The sequence below is a fragment of the Pleurodeles waltl genome, chromosome 11 (assembly GCF_031143425.1).
Source record: "Pleurodeles waltl isolate 20211129_DDA chromosome 11, aPleWal1.hap1.20221129, whole genome shotgun sequence".
NCBI classification, from domain to species: domain Eukaryota; kingdom Metazoa; phylum Chordata; class Amphibia; order Caudata; family Salamandridae; genus Pleurodeles; species Pleurodeles waltl.
The window spans coordinates 850,584,694-850,594,178 of NC_090450.1; positions in this window are offsets into that span (position 1 = coordinate 850,584,694).

Sequence of the window (9,485 nt, forward strand, 5' to 3'; positions counted from 1 at the left end):
ATAACAGGGTGCTAATGCTGGCAGCAATTTTATATTTTTCTTCACGACACAGGGGCTCAGTTCCATTCTATAGTCTAGAGAACTATCTAGTTTGTGAAACAAGCGTTAAGAGAAAGGAGAAGATGGAAGGATATGGTAATTCTCCGTACAATAGGGCTGGTTGGTCTTTCTTTTGCCGACCCGCAGCTTAACTTTTGGTGTAAACGGCATGGACCTCCTGGCTTGCACCTTGCGATCCCTTGCGATCCGTTGCTCTGCCTTTGCGACCGCTTGCCTCAGAGGTGGCAAAATCAGAGCCAGACACACAAGGGCAGCCCCATTTCTTTGTCTTTTTTCAATTCTTTATTACACTGAGAAAGAATAATATCTTATTATTCACAGTCAGTGTAGAGGGAAGTAAAAAAATAATTTAAATGTATGTTGTGTGCGCGCTTCCGGGTGAATGTGCTTGTGCGAGATTGAGTGTGTAAATGCGGGTACATGTGTTTAGTTTATACTTTATTAAGTAATGAATTAAAATCATTGCAATTACTGTACAAAAGGAGATGTTAAAAATGCCGTAAAACCATAAAACCAGTAATACATTCTTGCTTTCTTTATGGTTGGCCAGATAAGCCTTATTCGCGTGTTGATCGTCTTAAGATGTATAGCCATGTTTACTGGATCAACACTGAGTCACTGACTGGAAAATTGGACCTGCTCAAAGGGGCTCTAGGTGATAAACAGTAGAAAGCTTTTTTTTTTTAAACAAATAAAATATACGTTTTCCAGTCCACTGGTGGGGTATGCAAAGTGCAGTTGATGGAAATGCTGTGGACATTGCCCTTAAGCCCGGAGCTGACAGTGTTCACTTCCTATGCCAACTGAAGGCTTGTTTTATCATCTTGTTTTTTTGTAGCATATTTTAAGGAGTGTTCGGTTTTTAAAATAAATTTAGCAAAACAGGCCATGTGTTGCGGAATCAATCCTTTCAGACTAAACCGGATAGCCTGCCGGCATGTTCTAATACCATTTACATTGAAGATGTTTTTCAGATACAGCTTTCTCCAGGGTAGCAAAGCGGGGCAAATACAAAGGATGTGTATAAAGTCTTCCCAGTGAGGTGCGCAAAGTCTGCATCTTCTGCTGTTTGTGGGTCTAACCCATTTTGGTGCGGCCTCCAATGAAGGTAGTAGTCAGATTCTGGTGTGTAGCACCTTTATTTTAGTGATGTTTTTAATATTTTTGCCATGTGAGGCTGTGCTGTCGGAGCCTTATATGTGTTAATTGTCATCCAAGAGTGTGATCGATTTCTGAACTTATGTTTGTCCTTGCTTCAGGAGAACACCTTGATTTGTTTGTTTAGTGATTGCTTGACATTTTTTATGGGGTAAAGACTTTTGCCATAGCTCTTCTGCCTGCAGATGCTTTATGGCTGAAGCGGTTCTCTTTGGCCAAGGATTTGAGACTTCCACCTGGTTTGTGTTGATTTCCTCCCAAATCAGTGCCTTTAATGTGTTTGGTTGGGCCTATCTTAACATGTAGGCATATTTGAGCAATGCCCCGTTTTGGACTAATGCTTGGTCTTGTGATCCGAATTCCAACCTAATCTGCGCTGGAGAGGGGCTGTATGGAAGGCAGAAGAGAAGGTGAAAGACTTTGCTCTGTGCAATGTTCATGAAGTCGTTTAGTTTACCTGGAAATACTTCCGAACCGTATGTTAGGGCTGGCAGTAATTTTGCTTTGATCACTGTAAGGAGTGGACACAACATTGGACTTCATAGATTTGAAGCCAGGGATAGGACTGATGGCAGTAGAGATGCCAACCTAGCTTTCAGGGTGTTCAGGTGCAGGTGATGTGACTAGTGCTCCTGAAGCCAGATGCCAAGGTATTTGTAGCTTCTGCTTCTTTCCACAGATGGGTATATGTGTAAGCATGCGCGTGCAAATAAAGTTTAAGTGATGATGTCACTACCGCTACCCCTGGCATTTGGCGAATTGCTGTTCATGGCACACAGCCTCAATTTTCAGATATTGTTAGGAGGATCATAAGCAAGGGCAAAACCTTGAAATCATTTATTAGTTTCCCAAGTTACATCTTTTTTGTTTGTAATGCTACTGCTTTGATTTATTAAAAATCACTCAGCACAGAACTGCGTGAAAACATTCAGAATTTTGTTATGCAAATAGCAGAAAATAGCACAGCACCATGGTTTTATTAAATAAGCTTGTTATGTAGTAAATATGCCATGTTTGTCTACTTCTTAACAAGACATAGCATTGCACATGGCACTTGGGCGGGTTCGAGGTGTCTTGCCTCAATTTTGTGCTCAAGTCAAAGCCTTTTTTTCATTTGGGTATGTGTGCAATCCTAAGGATGTTTGAGTAGCACAATTTAGACTCCATCCTTTACACGTCATCATTGCTCAAATTATGTATTTACATTTGACACTATATTTACCGTTTAGACTTCATTAGGGGTACAAGCCTCTCTGCTTCCCTTATTCTTGCAAGTGTGAAGCTTTATGCAAAACACTTATTACCATTCTCTTCCTCGTCCCAGTACTTACTCATTGAGGTTTACCTCTTCTACCTCATTCGCCATGCCTTGACAAGCCTTTTCTCTATTTTCACTCTCCCTCCAAACTCCTCCCATAAAACTCTCCCTAATCCCCAGCAGTTATTGTTTTTTTTTTTTGGTGCAGCCTTTGCCACAGGAGCTTGGAGGGATTGCAACGGCACCCCTCTTTTCTTCCTCTTTTTAATGAATTTTATGGCTCTCTTGGTGTGGTGGTACCTCCTGCCTGTTTTTATTTTCCTGATGCACTCTGGCTCGGATTTGTTGAGTGTATATTACCTTCTCCCTTGTCATGGTGGGTTGCTTTGGGACCCTTTTGTATGTGTTTATGATGCTATGGGCTGTGCTACCTTCTTTTTTTTGGATTCATCGTGCCGTCTGAGGAAATGCGATAGTCTCTCTCTGCGTAGTGAGAGTGAAACAGGGGCAACGTTGCGGTTCAGCTATTTGAATTGTCCCCAGCTGCAGAGGGGGCCTCTTGCCTTGGGTCTTTCACAGTGTGGTGGCCTGTGTGGTGATTCTGGACATAAGGTAAGCCACACATGCTGTTTCTTTCATTGTCCCAGTTTAACATTGCTTAGTTCTGTTGCATCACAGTAGGAAAGGGGTGAGCCAACAATCAGTCACTTCTTTATGAGCTTCTTTAGGTGGTTCATACCCTGCCTGTGTTCAGGAGGTGCTGACAGGGGTCTGTTTTAGTTTCTACTTAATATATGTTTTCAGCTGGACTTGCAGGTAACATTGGTTGGTTGTACAGAAGGTCTTTTTTTGTTTTTTTGGGGGGAAGGTATGCCGTGGCCTTTGTTTTTCAGCCTTCCAATCAGGCTCTTCTGTGTCCTCTCTGTGGGGTCCTTTCTCTCTTAATATATATAGGAGCTGATTGTTAATGTACCATTGTGTGAGTTCCTACCTGACAGTCACTATGGGCAAACATGCAGAAGTGGAAGCATACCTCTCTGGGGTCTGATGTTCTTCATTCTATCAGGGGATCTAGTTAGGGCAAGGCTCCCTCTTCTCCTGTTGATCATAAGAATTTACAGAGATAGTGAATTTGCAGATTTACAGGAGATGGTGAAGAGATGGTTATCGGGGACCATGATCAGTTATAGGGGAAGGATAGACTCCCCTTGTCATTCTCCTCCTGTTTCTGATTCCTCTAGGTTTTCAGTGACTCCTCTTTCCACTGGTTCATCCTGGGCCTCTCCAGATGATTATGAAGAGGATGTTGATTTCCCAGGTAGCTCTTCAGCCCCATGGGGGGAGTATATCCATAAGGAGGAAATTATGTTCATCCTTGATTATTTTTTTCCAACATACAGCTTCCCGCTGACTCATAACAGCCTTCCTCCAGTGGTGATTGGTTCTGGCAATTTCTGAAGCCCGCTCTTCCTAAACTCCCAGTTATTCCAGCTGTCCAGGTTTGCTGAAAAGGGAATGGAGATATCCAAATAAGATTACTGCTTCCAGGTTTTTGTGGAGGCTGTACCCTTTGGTGCCAGGGAAAGTGAAACTTCCTCAGAGTCTCTCTGTTGATCTCTCGCTGGGTAACCTGGAGGGGCATAATTCCCTGTTGAGTGAAGATATTGTTTTATCCCAACTAGTGGACAAAAAAAGCAGTAGGGACACTGAAGCGGGCATATGCTGGCTCAAGTCTTCCTATGAGGTCCGAAATTTATTCTGTTTACACTACTTCCCAGACCTTGTTGAAAGACTTTCAGTCCCTGTATTTGGCTATCCTTGAGGGTGTGGATTGTTCTCAACTTCTGTGGGGATGGAAGTCCAGGCGAAATTCCTTTCAGATGTGGTCTTTGACAGACTTAGGACATCTGCTGCGGTTTCAGCAGAGGTGATGGCTGCTAGACTACATTTACAACAAAGGGGTTGGAAGGCTGAGTCTTCCCAAAATAATTATCTTTGTACGCGTTTTTTGGGGAAAAATCTACTTGGTGAAGAGCTTGAGAAAGTGCTGCGGAAGTCATTCAAATACCGGAAACATACGCAGCCTTTCAAATGTAGGCAGAGGGACTTTGAGAAGAAGGAATAGGGTGTGGGCAAGTACAAGGACAAAGGTCTAGGCTCTAGCCTAGATCCCACATTTTTCAGCCCCTTATCATTCTCAAGGTTACAAGGGCAACCCTTCATAGCACTCCTGACTATGCCCGGGATTTGATGGGTAGTCTTCTGTTTTTTTTCCTGGACTTTTGGGTCAGCAGGATGTGGGACAAGTGGGTTCCTTAGCTGATCAAAGAAGGTTACACCATTCCCTTTTCTCCAGGCTTCCAGTTCCCTTATTTCCTGCCTACCCCTCTTCCGGTCCTTGTCTCCAAGGGGACGGCTTTGTTGGACAGTGTATGAACTTTGTTTTGGAAGAGGGCTGTCATTCTCATCCTACCAGACCAACAGGGCCAGGATTGGTATTGTCAGATGTTCCTTGTGCAGAAGCCATAGGGGGAGCACAGACTGATCATTGATTTAAAGTTGTGGAACACTTTCATTCCAACAGTCCATTCGACAATGTGTTTTCTCCAGCAGATTATTCCTGTTATCTCTCAGGGGGATTTTCTTACCAAGACCGACCTTCAGGATGTTTACCTTCATGTCCCCATTGCATCGAACAGCCAACAATTTCTCAAATTCTGTATAGGGACAATGCACTGTCAATTTTGTGTCCTTCCATTCCGGATAAAAATGACTTCCTATGTGTTCATGAAACTCCTGGTTCCTGTGATGGCTTACTGTCATGACAGAGGGGATAAGAATCTACCCTTATGTGGATAATCTTCTGATTCAGTCCAGTTCTTGATCACTGTCCCTCATGCATACAGTGGAAGTTTGCATGGGTCTGGCAGAATTTTGGTTTCTCCTAAACCGGGACAAGTCCGTTCTGGTTCCATCTCAGGATTTGGACTACATAGGGGCTGTCTCCCGGACAGATATAGGGAGGGTCTTCCTGCTATTGCCATGGAGATGAAAGATGCAGCACCATGTGGAGCTCCTCCTGCATTGGCCTGTGGCCCCAGTGTGGGACTTGCTGCAAGCTCAGGGTGCACAGTAATTATGTTGGTCATTCCCTTCTAGTGTTATGTGCTGCATGTTTTGTCAGTGTGCTGAATTAATTGCTTTCTGTTGTCTTGTTTTCCTTTTCCAGGTGGCCTCAATTTTCATCATTCCCTGGGCCTGCTTCCATCTGGGTCAGGTGGTTCAATATATTCTTTGTCATTGGTCTCAAATGTCAGAAGAATTTGAGTGCCTCATTCCGCTTTCTCTGGAGATCAGTTCTCAGCTGGGCTGGTGGATACATTCTCCTGCTTTGGACCAGGGTAGCTCCTTTGCCCTCCTGGACCCCCTGGTTTTTACCACAGACACCAGCAAATGGGGGTGTGGAGCTGTCCTGGGAGAGTTGACCACTGAGGGTCTTTGGTCTGCCAGGGAGAGGGTGCATTCATGGAACTGAATGAGGTGCTGGATGCTGCATTTTTTTCAGCCTCAGCTTGTGTGTTCGGCAGTGGTGGCTAGGACGTACAACTCCACAGTGAAGGCTTACATCAACCGTCAGTTTGGTAGAAGGATTCAGTCTCTAAAAGAGTTGGTTCTTCAAGTAATGACTTAGTCGGAGGAAAATCTCTTGTCTCACAGGGCAGTTCATATTCAGGAGTGTTTCAGCATTCAGGCAGACAGGTTGAGTCGTCTCTTGTCCTGTTCCCAGGATTTTGTCCCCTTTCCCGTAGTGTTTTGGGGTCTGTGTGACAGGTGGGGTGTACCAATCATTAATCTTTTTGTGAATGGGTCGAATTCTCAGCTTCCTCAGTTTTTTTCTTGGACTCGGACATTGCCTTGGGGTAGATGCCCTTCTCCAGGCCTGGCCTTGGAATCTCCTATATGCCTGCCCTCCTTTCTCCCTTATTGGGAAGGGTCTCTCCTTGGCTTTTTCTTTGTCTCTACAAGCCTCAAGGTGGGAATCCATCAGGTCTGCCTATAACCATCATTGGGCCTCTTTTGATAAGTGGTGTCAGGCTATGGGGTTTTCTTTCCTGGATTGCTCCCATGAAACTATTTTGGATTTCCTTCAGAAGGGTTTGGATAAACCTTTCTAGGTTTCTCCTTTGGAACTGCAGTGGTTGTCTATCAGGTCCTGGAGGGAACTGGAACTTCTTGATTCCCTGGTCTGCCTGCTCTTTCGAGGTTAATCCCTCTTTCATCCTAAGGTCAGGTAATTTTACATCCGTGGGATTTACCTTTGGTCTTTTCTTTCCTTCAAGGTCTCCTTTTTGAGGTTTTGGAAGGGGCCTAAGTCAAATTTTTGTCCTTGAAGGTTTTCTTCTTCGTGGCGATCACTTCAGCCAGGCGGTTGAGGGAATTAGGTTCTCTTCAGTGCTGCTATCCTTACCTGAAGCTATTTGAGGGCAGAGTTGTTTTGTCTCAGGGTCTTGATTTTCTTCCCAAGGTTAACACTCCTTTTCACCAGAATCAGGACATAGTCCTGCCGGCTTTGAAGGATGTCTCCTCAGACCCTTCTGTTTTTTCCCTGGATGTGGTGAGGGCTCTGGAGGTGTGTTTGCAGAAATCCTCTGCGTTTTGGAAGTCAGATTATCTGTTTGTTATTTTCAGACATACCAATCAAGGGGGAAAACCTTCCACATCCACCTTTGCGCGATGGATTAAATCTGTCATTTCCTTGGCTTACAAACAGCCTGGTTCTGAGTTTCCTGAGTCTGTTAATGCTCATTCTACTCAGGGTAGTCTGCCTCCTAGGCTAAATATATAGGGGTATCCATGGTGGATATTTGTGCTGCAGCAACCTGGGCTTCTCCATCCATGTTTGTTTCCCACTATAGACTGAATGCTGCTCTGGGCTATGAGTTTCAGCTTGTTCCTAGGGTTGTTTTTGCAGCTGCTTCTCAGATTCCTGTCTGAGTTGTTCTATCTGGGAGGAATATGGTGTGGGTTTTCCTTCAGTCCTACCACTGGGGGCATCTAAACTGGTGCATGTTTTTTCAATAAAGCGATTGGCACCTGCATGTCTGTGTATTCCAGTTCTTTCTTCCTCTATCTGTATTGATAAGAAAGCATTTTCTTGGATATTTCCTCATTGTTATTTGTATCAATAAGAAGGCCTTTGCTTGGGTATTTCCTCACTGAGTAAGGGCTGGGACGAGGAAGAGGATGGTAATGCTTGGATTACTTACCGATAATCTTCATTACTCTGATATTCTCTTCCATGCCCAAGTGCTTACAGCCCTCCCTCCTGGTCTCCTGGCCTTCTTATCTGGGCTCATTGGAACTACGCTTGGGTAGGACTCAAGAAGTGCTGGGTATTTGGGAGGGTTTTATGGAAGGAGTTTGGAGGAAGAATGGTAATAGAGGAAAGGCTTTTCAAGGTGTGAGAAAGAGAGGTAGAATAAATACATTTCAGTGAGTAAGTATTGGGATGAGGACGAGAGAACTGGAGTAATGAAGATTACAGGTACGTAATCAGAGCACTTCTTTTTCTAGAGGATTCCTACTGAAGCCTTCACTATGCTGACCCCTTCTCAAATTTCCTTAACATTTCATCTCAACTATCCTCATTCCTGATTTTGAACTTTTACTAGATGATTTTAGAATCATTTCATGTTTTGAAGAGAAAGCAGGGGATTCTTTATGGAGCACCTATTTGTAATTCTCAGTTCTGCATTGCTGTGGTTGTTATTGCCTTGTGTCTTAATTTTATGAGACTGAGCCGATTGCAATATTTCAGCTTGCCAGATGTAATTCTGTACCTTTCCAACATTTTCATGACTTGCATATGTATTGGATTGATTTGAAATAAAGTACTAAACTTCAATTATTGATTCTTGGTCCTCATTGTGTAGCCATATGGGCTTCACAGAAATTTAAATTGTTTAATATTGTTGATTCCCTCAATGTCTCCATCAACTTAAAAAGATCCGTCAGATGAGATGTTTTAAATCACACTCCTGTGTGCTCTAGTTGTCTGTGCAGTACCTTCACCATTTTGCATCCTCTTAGAACTTTCCAGGGAGTTTGTGCAGAGGTGGGTGAGCCAACAAATTAACAGGGAGGGCCGGGCCTAAGCTGAGCCAAGAGTCTGGCTTGGCTGTTAGACCCCATGCATGAGGTGATCCCTAAAATGTTTGCTATGTAAATCATAAAACAGATATAAGATAAAATATGATAAAGTGTTTTTAAAATAAAAAACAGTATTTCTTTAACAAATGGAAGATTTGACATTAATATGTCACATTATAGCACTGCACTGAGAAGTACATATTAAAATTGATAATTTTTAAACATGAACCTTAGTGAGCTAAGAAGGTGAGATAGTTGACGTGAATCCTGCACATGGCCCAGATTATTATAGAACAATATTACTTTCTATAATTCAAACATGTTAGGTTTTGTACAACTGGTATTCTGAATTCACATATTTGAAAGTACTTTCATATGCCATAATGAAGAAAAAGGAGCTTTGGTGAAATAAAATATTTGCCTAACATCACACAATGTAAATTGGGAAGCTACAATTTATCTAGGTTTTCTTTTTATGTTAACACTTTGTTTATACCTCTATGCATTTTTCTATGCAAGGTTTCTTTATAGCACAAACTCAAACCAAAATTATTGTAGTGCTTTTTATGAGAACCAGATAAAGTAAGCAAGATCACATTCATTTTTTGTAGGTGCTTAAATAAAGTACCCAGTTCCAAAGTTGGCAACTATGGCTGTAAAGCCACATCCCTGGTAGAGGGCAGCAGGCAGAAGCCACATAAAAGCTCACCTTCTTATGGGTTAGAGGTTTCAACCGGACCTCGAGCTGAGCCTGAGCCAGGATTGAAGCTTGAGTCTGATTAGAACTTTCAATGGCTTGTCCACTTCTAGGTTGATGGTATGTAACAGAACCATTTGGGACTGCCCTTATCTAAACTGG